Source organism: Salarias fasciatus, chromosome 5 (assembly GCF_902148845.1).
Source record: "Salarias fasciatus chromosome 5, fSalaFa1.1, whole genome shotgun sequence".
Classification (NCBI taxonomy): Eukaryota; Metazoa; Chordata; class Actinopteri; order Blenniiformes; family Blenniidae; genus Salarias; species Salarias fasciatus.
The window spans coordinates 32,792,186-32,804,252 of record NC_043749.1 but is presented as its reverse complement, the minus strand read 5'-3'; positions in this window follow the sequence as shown (position 1 = coordinate 32,804,252).

The following is a 12,067-nucleotide window of genomic DNA, read 5'->3' as shown; positions in this document are numbered from 1 at the left end:
CACTCTGAGGGGGTCCTTCACTCTGGGGGGGGTCCTCCACACCAGGAATTGGTCCCGGTCCTCTGCTGGGGTCACTGCGCTCCAGTCCTCTGGTCCTCTGGCCTGGGGGTCTCCACGCCTCGGTGTGGTCTGGCGGGGTCGGGGGTCGGGCGCTGGAGTCCCGGTATTAATGACCTTCGCCTTCTCCTGGTGTGGACGGCCCCACTGGTGGTGTTTTCCCATGATGCTTAGTGCCATGCCATGTCTCCTGTGCCTTGCTTTGGGCAAAAATTGGGTGTATGTCTGTTTGTGTGTGTGTGTGTGTGTGGTGTATACTTATTGATGGTGTGGTTTTTATTCTTTTGTTTTTTTGACTGTTTTTTACTGTTCAGCACTTAGCGTTGTTTTTATTATCATGAAAAGTGCTCTACGAATAAAGTTTGATTGATTGAAAAACTTTGTTTCTCTCATGTTTCACTCATTGATGGTCTTACCATCGCCTTCCCTTCAACATAAAGCACAAATTTAAAATATTGTTTTTACACGTCACCCATTGATGGCCTTACCTTCAAAATGAAGCAAAAATTTAGATTTTTTTTTTTTTACATATTTCACTCAGCGATGGTCTTACTGCAGCATTACCTTCAAAATAAAGTGAAAATTTTGAAAAACTTTGTTTCTTTCATGTTTCACTCATGGATGGTCTTCCTGTGCCTTATGTTACCAGCCAGCAGGGTCCCTTTAAGAAATACGCTGTGAAGAAAACGTTTTGGATAAACTTTGGATTGGATGAATAAAGCAACAATTTTGACATATATTTCTTTAAAATATATTTTACTCAGTGATGGTCGAACTATAGCCGTACCTTCAAAATAAAGTGAAAATTAAAAAAAAAAAAATTAACATAGCTCACTCATCAATGGCATTACCTTGAAAAAAAAAGTTTTTCCAAAATGTTCGCTTTATTTTGAAGGGAGAACCAGGAAAACGGGTTCTTGGACCTTTCAGAGTCTTTGGGACTGCAAATCTGTGAGAAAATGCTTGATTAAAACATGTCGAAGCTCGCATGGGACGGATCTGTGTCCATGACTCAGAGAGAGAGAGAACTGATTACTCATCAAAAAGTTAATCTAGTTACTTTACTGATTACTTCAATATCAAAGTAACTAAGTTACTTTAAAAGTAACTTCGGTACTTTTTACTGATTTCCTCCCTTTGCTGCCTCAACATAAGAATAACAACTGGTTTAAATAATACTTTATTGAAAGTGCACGAACCTGAAACATGAACATGTTTTGTTTCTGTTTCATTGGCTTTACAACAAGAACTGGTGTAAAACACGCTACAGCTGCAGGCTGGTCTGACGTCACGAAACTGGAACTGTTTCGGAAAATAAGCTTTATGAGCGAGGCCGATCAAAGACACCGTAAACAGAGCCGTGCACGCCCGGAGAGGAGCCATCGAGGCGTTTCCTCTGGAGAAGCCGTCCAGCAGGCAGGACGGTCTGGCGCATGCGCGTTTTTCAAAAAGCGAGTAACAGACGTTTGGCTCGACTTTTCTAGAAAATCCTGTATTACACCTTTAACACACGTGATCCAGCGTTCTGTCCTCCCCTGGGAAACGTGACATGCGACGTCACTCCCAGATGCCAGAAAAACATTTTCCCTTAGAAATCCTCGTGTTGTAATGACTCTTGAGTCAAGTCAGTTAAATGTGCTGTTGTGTAGCAGACTTGAAATGATTGCTCACACTCCTCAGGATCGGCACGTTTATTCTAGAACAGAGAGGCAGAGGTCAGAAACGGCCACACACACACACACACACACACACACACACACACACACACACACACACACACACACAGGCAACGGTGAAAGTTCTCTCTCCTCATCAGAAGCCGTCTGGCTTTTGCTTTTTTTTTTTTAAGACAATATATGTACATTAAACAGCAAATAAACTCAGGATCAGTTGCTACATTTTCATCCACAATATGGCCAAGAAACTCGACACTCCTCCTGAGAAGCTGACACTTTTTTGGAGCCAGTTTTAGACCATGAGCACGTCGTCTACTGAAAACTGTCTCAAGCGTCCTGAGCGCCTCGCTTCATCTGGGGCATACACAAGCACATCGTCCAAGTAGCAGAGCAGCGTCAAGAAGTTCTGGTCACCAAATATGCCCATCATGAGGCGCATGAAGCTTGCAGGGCTGATACGTAGTCCTTGGGGGAGTCTGTTGAACTCATAAAGGCGTAGTGAAGGCTGTCAGCTTCTTGTCTTCGTCTGCCACGGCGATATTATAGAAACCGGAGATGAGATCCATTGCACTGAAAATGGCACTTCCTCCCAAGGCTGCCAGACAGTCTGACTGATGGGGCAAAGGATGAGCGTCCTGAGCTGTGCGTTTAACCAGCGGTGGTCCACACATATCCTGAGGTCCCCATTCTTTTTCCATACCAGCACTAGTGGGGATGCCCGCTCACTGCTGGCCTTACGAATGAGCTCACGCTCCTCCATCTCTGAGAGCACTTGGCGGAGTGTGTGGTACTGCCCATGTGGGACACGCCGGTACGGGAGTCGGAATGGCCGCTCATCAGACAAGTGGATGCGGTGCACGAAATCCTTAGCTAGCCCACAATCTATGTTTTTCCTTGAGAAAACTTCCTCGTACTTTTGGATCAGCTGCAGAAGTTGTGATTTCCATTCATCCGACACCTCGCATGAATCAATGTCCAGATCGTCCAAACCCATGTTGTGCAGACTGTTACGAAAACTGGAGTGATGAGGAGCAGAGGACCAAACCAAACTAAACTAAACAAAACTAAACTAAACTAAACTAAACTAAACTAAATTACACTAAACAAAATTAAACTAAACCAAACTAAATTAAACTAAACTAAACTATACTAACTAAATACTAGTTTAAACAGTTAAGTATCCACAAAGCTGCCCCAGGAGCTAGAATGCTGTGGGAAGTACGGTGCACTGAGCCCTGTCCTCTAATGTCTGAATGTTATTCCCTTTAGTCCGTTCATTGCTTTTCACCTGTTGTCCCCCCCTTCGAGGAGGAGTCTTCTCCAGTTTCAGTTGCTGACTCCACTATTACGAGGGCCTACGAACAAGCTCCGTCCGGACCGGGAGGACACTCCTGTCGGTCCTGCCCGCGGACTGGCTTCGGTTCTACTGCTGGGATCCGTGGTTCTTGTGCTGGACCGTCCAACGGACTGTCCTCAACATTGTCCTAGGCTTTACTTCTTATTGTCTCATGCTAGCTGTTGCCAAAGCTGTCCGTCCCTGGGAGAGGGATCCCTCCATACTGTGGTTCTCCCCAAGATCTCTTCTTTTCCCACTGGGTTTTTGGAGTTTTTTCTTGCCGGATGTGAGGGTCTAAGGCGGTGGTTGCCTCGTTTTGTCTCGTTACTGTAAATATTGACATATTACCATTATGCTTATTCACTGTTTTTACTTTTACCGACCAATGTAACATCTTGAAGCCCTCTGAGGCAACTGTTGTTGTGATACTGGGCTGTACAAAAATAAATTGATTGATTGATTGATTGATTGAGGAGCCCCAGTATTAACGGACCCTTCGTTATGCACCTTCTGACTGTTCACTTGGGCTGTTGGAGTTGTTTTTTGCTCTGGCGTTACATCCAGCTCCTCAACAGCAATGCAGGTGGACGCATCAGCCAGCTTGGTATGGCGCCTGAAGGTGACTGCTTTATCTGAGGTGTTCAAAACCCTGACAGGGACCCATCTGTCACCATTCATTGCCACTACAGACCTGCAGACAATGATGTCCTTCTTGTGGGTCTGTGCTTTGGATGGTTCTACTAGAATCGCACTGCCTTCAGAAAGGGGTGATGAAGCAGTCATTCACCCCAGACCAGGTGTTCTTGTCCTGGGAGTAGTGTCACTGCTCTTTCAAGCCTAACTGTACCGATGTGGTCTGGCATTGTGTCGCCTTTCCATCTGTTGATGCCAGATAACATGTTGAGAAACTGCATTATCTCGGGCATGTCTGTGGACTCGGGCTTGGTCAGGACCTGCCAGAAGTGGGGAGACTGCTTGAACTGCTTTAAGATGTGCTTAATAACATTTGTGCCAATAATCATCTGATCTTTCTGTCCAGGAACAACCAAGGCAGGCACACTGAACGTACAACCATACACTTCCATTTCCAGGTTGTAAATGCATTTGGGTTTGACTTGAAATCCTCCACAACCAACAAGTACAACATCATTGTTGGCACGATAAGTATGGCGTTATATTTGTGCCACAATTCCGAGGCGAGCAAAAGATGAAGAACGCGAGCGCACCTACAATTTTGTGCGCTCGCTCGACCCGCCTCTCTCTCGCTCTCTCAATCTGCCTCCTGCGCTCGCTCGAAGAGCCCTGTGCGCTCGCTCCACGGTGTGCGGTGTTAGAATTCTGCCACGCTGATTGGTTGCTGCGGCTCCAATCAGATTTTAGCATTCCGGAAGTATGTCCAGAGCCAACGAAGAATGAGATGTGACTCAAGTTGCGGTAGTAAATATGTGTTATTTTGAAGTTACCTGACCTTTTATTGTTTGTTTTTATTGTTTGGTGTCTACTCAGCTTGCTGAAAATTTTTACATATACTGAAAGGATTGTGACAAAATCCATACCAACATATATGTAGGAACTTAAAAACAGTTTGAGTTTATCAATGTGAAAATTGTCATTTCATATTTAAATGCTTATTTGTGTTTGAGATGCGAAGTGATTATTTACAGGTTAAAATATTCACAGATGATTAGGTACAGTTCATGTTGTGGTAATTACTTTTGAAAATATGTGTAATAAGTTAAGGTTAAAAATCCATATGGATCAGGTTTGTTGGGTGTTATGGAGTAAACTGAGGTTTTCTGGAAGTTTGCATATTTAATTGCCTGTTTAAAAAATTAAGTTTCGTTTTGTGTGTGGCTGTCCTGCATCAGACAGACAGTTGGGCAAGTGGAGTGGAGCCACAGTTTTTTTTTTTTACCTCTCTCTTTTTCTTTGTATCTCTGGATATTACCTTTGTTATTTCATTTATTTTTCTGGACGTAATGTTTTTGTAACACGACTTTGAAGTTTAAACAGTTTGAGTGAATCAAGAGGATTCTGGGTCAGGGGCCAAAAGTATAATCTGTTTTTCTGACCAAACCAACAAACGAAAATGGAAAAAATGGCTCAATTTTCCTTTTTTCGTTTTCAACCAAAAAACGAAAAAACGGTTTTTTCTTTCTCAATTCAAAACCAAAAACAAAACCAACACAAGAAAATTACAGCCGAATTTTGTTTTTTGGATTTCAATTTTTAGTTTTTTCGTTTCAGGTCTCAAAACGAAAAAACGGAAGCACGTGACCCCTGACGTCACGGGTCAAATGGCCTCCCTACCAAAATAAAAGCCTTACTAATAAATGGGCAATAAAAGATAAATTGCGTTAAATAGCGTTTTTATTTTTGCACAGCATTTATTGCATACACTGCTAGGCTTGTAATAATGTTAGAAAATAATAATAATTATTATTATTAACAACAATGCTTGTGGTGTAGCTACACAAAAGCCAAATTTAAAAAGTTGCATGTGGCATACAATGATGCCTTTAGGCTTCTAATGAAGGTCCCTCAGTGGACCAGTGCAAGCCGGTTGTTTGTGCAAAATAATGTCAGAACACTGAATGCTGTTATTAGAAATTTTATTTTTAAGTTTATTAAGCGACTCATGGACTCTGATGATAAAATTATTCAAGCTTCTGTCAAACCTGGGCAGAGCAGTGTCTGGTACAATTCTGTGCTCTGGAGACACTGGAGGGAGTGTTTATTTAGTTTATATGTGTCATGCTGTTTTTCTGTTTTGTTGCTGTCTTTAGTATTTGTGTGTAATTTTATGAACCATTTCGAGTCTGGAATAAAGAATAAAGAAAGAGGAGCATGCCACTGTTTGTCCATAGGAGCATATGAACATTGTAAGATCCTTACGTCCCGAACGCACTGGACACGGAAGCGTAGTGGAGGCACCGCACGCGCCGCGAAGTCTCCGCGCCGGCGCTTGGCTGTTCGTATTGGAGGCTATCTGCTGCCTGCGCTCTCTGCGCTGGTCACACATCGACTGCACTCGGCTGGATCTGTCTGCTCTCGGTTTTCCTCTGTCTCGCTCTGCCAGGATGGATGTGTGTGTTCTGGTGACCTGTGGAGAGACTTTTTCTCCTTCTGTCCTCTTTTTTTCTGCATCACGCGAATCTCTGTCGCTGTGTGTGTGTGTGTGTGTGTGTGTGTGTGTGTGTGTGTGTGTGTGTGTGTGTGTGTGTGCGCGTCTGTTTGTGTGTGTGTGTCCGTCTCTCTTGTGATTAGACCCAGTGACAGACGGACGAGCAACACCGTAACTAATCGTCATTTAATTTATTTTATTTTGAAAATTGACCGGATTCTCTTGCCTTTTCTGTTTCCGACTTCCTGTCTGGTCCGATCTGCTTGATCCAGCTTGACAGTTGCCGCTCTCGACGCTCGCGGTTCGCGTGAAAAATAGAACGAAGCGGAGCGGGCGTGCGGCGCCACTGTGCGCATTGTGTGCGGCCAGTCAGATAGGTTAACATGGGAGGCGATCAGAAGCGCCGTGCGCGGCGCTACCGTGTGCGCGGCGCTTCCGCGTCCAGTGCGTTCGGGCCGTCAGTCCCTCAACTGAGTACTGGATTTTCTTCTAAATTGGCTCACACTGCCATCTACTGGGCGAAAAAGGGAAACGTTTCTCATCAGCACATGCCATGCAGCTGACCTGTCACAAAGTTAAAATGACCCACGTATTTTATGATCAACAGACATGTCACACTTATCGAAAAGGTGAACACTCGAATTAGATGTATGCAGGCCAGGCAGCAGACCTGTAATCATTATTATTATTATAATTATTCTCATAGTAGTAGTAGTAGTAGTAGTAGTAGTGGTATTGTTGTTAATAATAATAATAATTATTATTATTATTATTTCCCAACATTATTACAAGCCTAGTAGTGTATGCAATAAATGCTGTGCAAAAATAAAAACGCTATTTAACGCAATTTATCTTTAATTGCCCATTTATTAGTAAGGCTTTTATTTTGGTAGGGAGTCCATTTGACCCGTGACGTCAGGGGTCACGTGCTTCCGTTTTTTCGTTTTGAGACCTGAAACAAAAAAACGAAAAATTGAAATCCAAAAAACAAAATTCGACCGTAATTTGCTTGTGTTGGTTTTGTTTTTGGTTTTGAATTGAGAAAGAAAAAACCGTTTTTTCGTTTTTTGGTTGAAAACGAAAAAAGGAAAATTGAGCCATTTTTTCCTTTTTCGTTTGTTGGTTTGGTCAGAAAAACAGATTATACTTTTGGCCCCTGACCATTCTGTGGAGTTTTTTGTATTTCATGTGTGGATTTCAGGAGGAGATAGGAGTGTCAAGCTTGGGCTTCATTATTCAGGAACCTACAATATATGTGTCCAATGTAACTGGTTCTTACCTCTTAACTGTCCGTGAATCTGATGATACCAAATAAAGCTGTTTTTCGAGTGGAACTGTTTCTTTGCATTTATCATTCAATTGGTAACCGACTAAACGGAAGGGCATATTTTTATTTGGCAGCTCAAATACAAGTCATGTAAAACATGTTACGACAAAACGTAAAAAGCAGTAGTTTTCATGAAAAAGAATACAGCTGTTCTTTAATACTGCACAGAAACATTTACAGTTTAGTCAAAAGGCACAACGGTGTCACTGATGTTCATCAGTGCACAGCACAGGTGCACAATTTTGTCATCATCATCATCGTCATCATCATCAATATGGCATATGTTGGTAGCCCTGTATAAAAACGAACATTCTCGTCATCATCTTTAATGTTTCTTCTCCAATTTCAGTAGCTGTCAGTTTGTTTTTTCATTCTAAATTCTCTGCAGTGAGAGAGTTGATCTCATCCTGCATGCCAGTGACCAGGATGCCAGTGAGATCAGGCCTGACACTCCTGATCAGTTCCATCCTCTTCTGGCTGCAGCTTATAGGTCTGCTCCTCCAGTGGTTCACAACCACTGGTCACACAGTCACTTCATGACATGTTCTGTAAAGCCACCAAACTCTCAGCAGCTTCTGAATCTTTCCTCCTTTTGTTGCGGCTTCTAGCACGTTCATCACGGGCCTGGGTTGCTGGAGGTGGTGCTGGGACCTTGTTGTGGCCCAGATCCACTAATGGCAACCAGTCAGTTGTGTCTGGGGGAAACAGGTCTGATGGATGTCCTGGAGTGGAAAGATTAAAAAAAAAAGAAAGACATTTAAAAAAAGTCAATCTCACAAAGCAGGTCATTACATTAACTACAATTTACATCGACTCTACCATATCAAATATGAGCAATAACCCTGGACATACTGTCTTGCAATCATGGTCACCTTTTAACTCCCATAATAAATCATAGTCACTTCATCATACACACATTCAGTTGCACTAAAACATACTCTACATATTTATATATACATTAAAGCTCCTTCTATATTTTAGATTTATGTTGTATTTAAAGTTAGGTATTTCCTCCTTTTAGATCAATATTGTATTATCCTATTATTATTCTTATTAAGATTTGCACTATTACTTATTCTTATTCCTTACACATTCCCTCACTGTTTTGCCCCTGTGTGTTCTTTGAGCCTCTGTAATGGTAAATTTCTCCATGGTCAGATAAATAAAGGCTATAGTATTCCACACACATCCACACACACTCACAGAATTGCTCAAAACCTTGAAGACTAAGAAATGCTGAATGCTGAATTTTATCCTTACAATACCAAACAATTTATATGATGCTTTGGGAGTTGATTTGTTATTTTGGGACAGATTTACTTACTTTACATTATAAACGTGTTGGCATGTGTTTGTCTCGTTGACACGGATAGGCTAACTTAGCATTGAACAGCTAATGTAATTCAAAATGTAAAGAAAAAAAACCGCTATTTGATTAAGTTTGCGGTAGCGTAATAATATAATGAAACAAACTACTTACTTGTGGCTGTGGTGGTAAACTTTCCGTTGTCTGTTGTCGAAATCAAAAGGTTTGCTGTTTATTTACGTTCTCTTCTTCTTCTTCGTTGGTTCAAGACGTACTTCCGGAATGCTAAAATCTGATTGGAGCAGCAGCAACCAATCAGCGTGGCAGAATTCTAACACTGCACACCGTGGAGCGAACGCACAGGGCTCTTCGAGCGAGCGCAGGAGGCAGATTGAGAGAGCGAGAGAGAGGCGGGTCGAGCGAGCGCACAAAATTGTAGGTGCGCTCGCGTTCTTCATCTTTTGCTCGCGTCGGAATTGTGGCACAAATATAACGCCATAGATAAGTCTCTGACGCTAATCCAGCACCCACAAGCATCTCTTCAGCCTCTTCACTTATAGTACATGGCATGGAGCCAGTATCCAACAGTGCTCGCAATAAAATCTTATTATTCACCTGTGCATCGGTGTAGAACAGGCTGTCTGCTTTGTCGAGGTGAACTATGTTCTGAAATAACACAACGGTGCCAGGCGGAGCAGATTTCAGGCTTTCAGCATAGACGGATTGTGCATCTTCATCCAAATGGAGGGATTCATCAACGCCACTCACACTGTCCCCTCCAAAGTGTGAGCATTTTAGTTTCCCTGAACAGGTGTGCTGCCATCATGCTGTGCTTTAGGGGCTTTGGGACAGTCCCTCCTCATGTGACCTTGCTCTAGACAGCCTCGACACCTCCTCTCCCTCATGCAGTGTGTGCGTGTTGAGTGAGAGTTGTTACCGCAGACCCGGCAGTGAGTGAATTGAGCTGAGGGGGGAAGCTGTGAACCAGAAGCATGAACAGGTTGGCTGGTGTGTTCCAACACTCTCTCCATACTCAACACACGTTCCAGAGCACCCGGGTCTGAAGCAGCTGCGTCAGTTGGCTTGGTTGGATTGGTAGGTGTGTACTTAGCTGTGTTGACTTGAGCATAATCAGTTTCTGGCTCTGACGGGCTAATGGCTGCAACAGCTGTAGCTACCTGAAGGAGAGGCTTTTTAATCTTTGTGCTTGGTTTTTCTGGTAAATATCTTTGTGCTTGGTTTTTCTGGTAAATGGTAAATGGACTACACTTGTATAGCGCTTTTTACCCTGCTTGACAGAGCCCAAAGCGCTTCACACTGCAATATCACATCAACCCTTTCACACCATACTGGGTGGTGGTAAGCTACTATTGTAGCCACAGCTGCCCTGGGGCAGACTGACGGAAGCGAGGCTGCCAATCTGCGCCATCGGCCCCTCCGACCACCACCAACCATTCACTCTCACAACTTTCATACGAGGCAAGGTGGGTGAAGTGTCTTGCCCAAGGACACAACGCCAGTTTTACGCCTGCGGGTGCAGGGATCGAACTGCCAACCTTCCGGTTATAAGACGACCCGCTCTACCAACTGAGCTACTGAACAGCTACTGTTCGGTGCTCTCTCTGGTGTTCATCAATGGCCTCTTGCACCTCTATGAATGACCACTTACTTATAGGCTTGCACCTGAATACACAGGCGAGACTGGGATCAGGGCAGTTTTTGATAAACATCATGGCTATTTCAGCATTGATACTGTCCATTCTTCCTCCCTGGAGTCTGAGGTGTCTGCTGTTTCTGCGGCTGTGTTTACTCTCACCCAGTAGTCGATGGGAGCTTCCTAAGCTGTTGGCTGGGTGGCACAGAAATCTGCCAGTGGAAGACAGGACCCAGGGGTGTCAGTAAAATAGCGTCTTAGGATGTTATAAATTGTCTCAGAAGTAACAGCTGCGCCTGATGTTAAGCTGCTTTTCAGTCCCACTTTGATAATACTTTTTGCTCTGCCAAAAAGATGGCTTAGCATCTCATCTTTCTGTTCAGTTGATGACAGACTTCTTTTGTTCAGGTACACTTCCATCATATCGATCCATTCCTGAGCAGAGTACTAGTCTCCTCCATCTCCACCGTACATGGGAGGCTCCTTTATGTCCGGTCTGACTATCAGCCTCATTTTTGAAAAGTCAATGGTTGATCCTGATGCTTCAACTCCAACCGAACTCGGCGATGGGAGCGGTGCTGGGGCAACTGGAGATTGGCTAACCAGCAGGCGACTGGCCATGGAGTCCCCTATCTGACTTCCGAGCTCACCTATGAGATCACGTAACTGCTGTGCAGTATTCTCATTGTTGGAGACAGGAGTGAAAAAATGGGTCTCGGGTGGAGGGGTGTCACTGACAGTGTTCCCCAAACAGTTCCCCACTAGTTAACACTCTACTGCCACTATGTACAGTCTGATCAGCATCCAACAAACCTCGCCCCCTTCCCCACAACTGGTGTGAAAATGTTAAATGTGTCCCTGCCTCTTCCTGCCATATCTCACTATACACATGAACTTACAGCAATATAGCGCATAAAAACACTTAAAACCACATGAAAATTCTCATGAAATACTCTCACTTTTAGCAAAACAAGTCACACAAAACCAACGTTCTATTTACATATTTACAGTGTATTTATGAGCAATAATTTAAGCAGCTAAATGGATCCACAGATCTACCAACTTGGCATCCCAGAAGTCACTTGCACACAGCTGAACCTCGGCGATCGGCGGCGGCTGACCAATGGATCCGGGTCACGGCACCAGTTTTATGTAGCAGACTTGAAATGATTGCTCACACTCCTCAGGATGGCACGTTTATTCTAGAACAGAGAGGCAGAGGTCAGAAACGGCGACACACACACACACACACACACACACACACACACACACACACACACACACACACACACACACACACACACCTTCCATTGACTCCCATTCATGTCTAACTCCTAACCCTGACCCTTACCCTAACCCTAACCCACACCACAACAAAGCCTAACCCTAAAGAAATGTTTTTGCACTTTTACTTTTTTCAGTAACAACAACATGGTCAAGAAAACACTGTTTCCCCTCATGAGGACCCAAGAAATGTCCCCACAAATGACATTGTGCCTGGTTTTCCTATGTTGAGGGGACATTTTGTCACACACACACACACACACACACACACACACACACACACACACACACACACACACACAC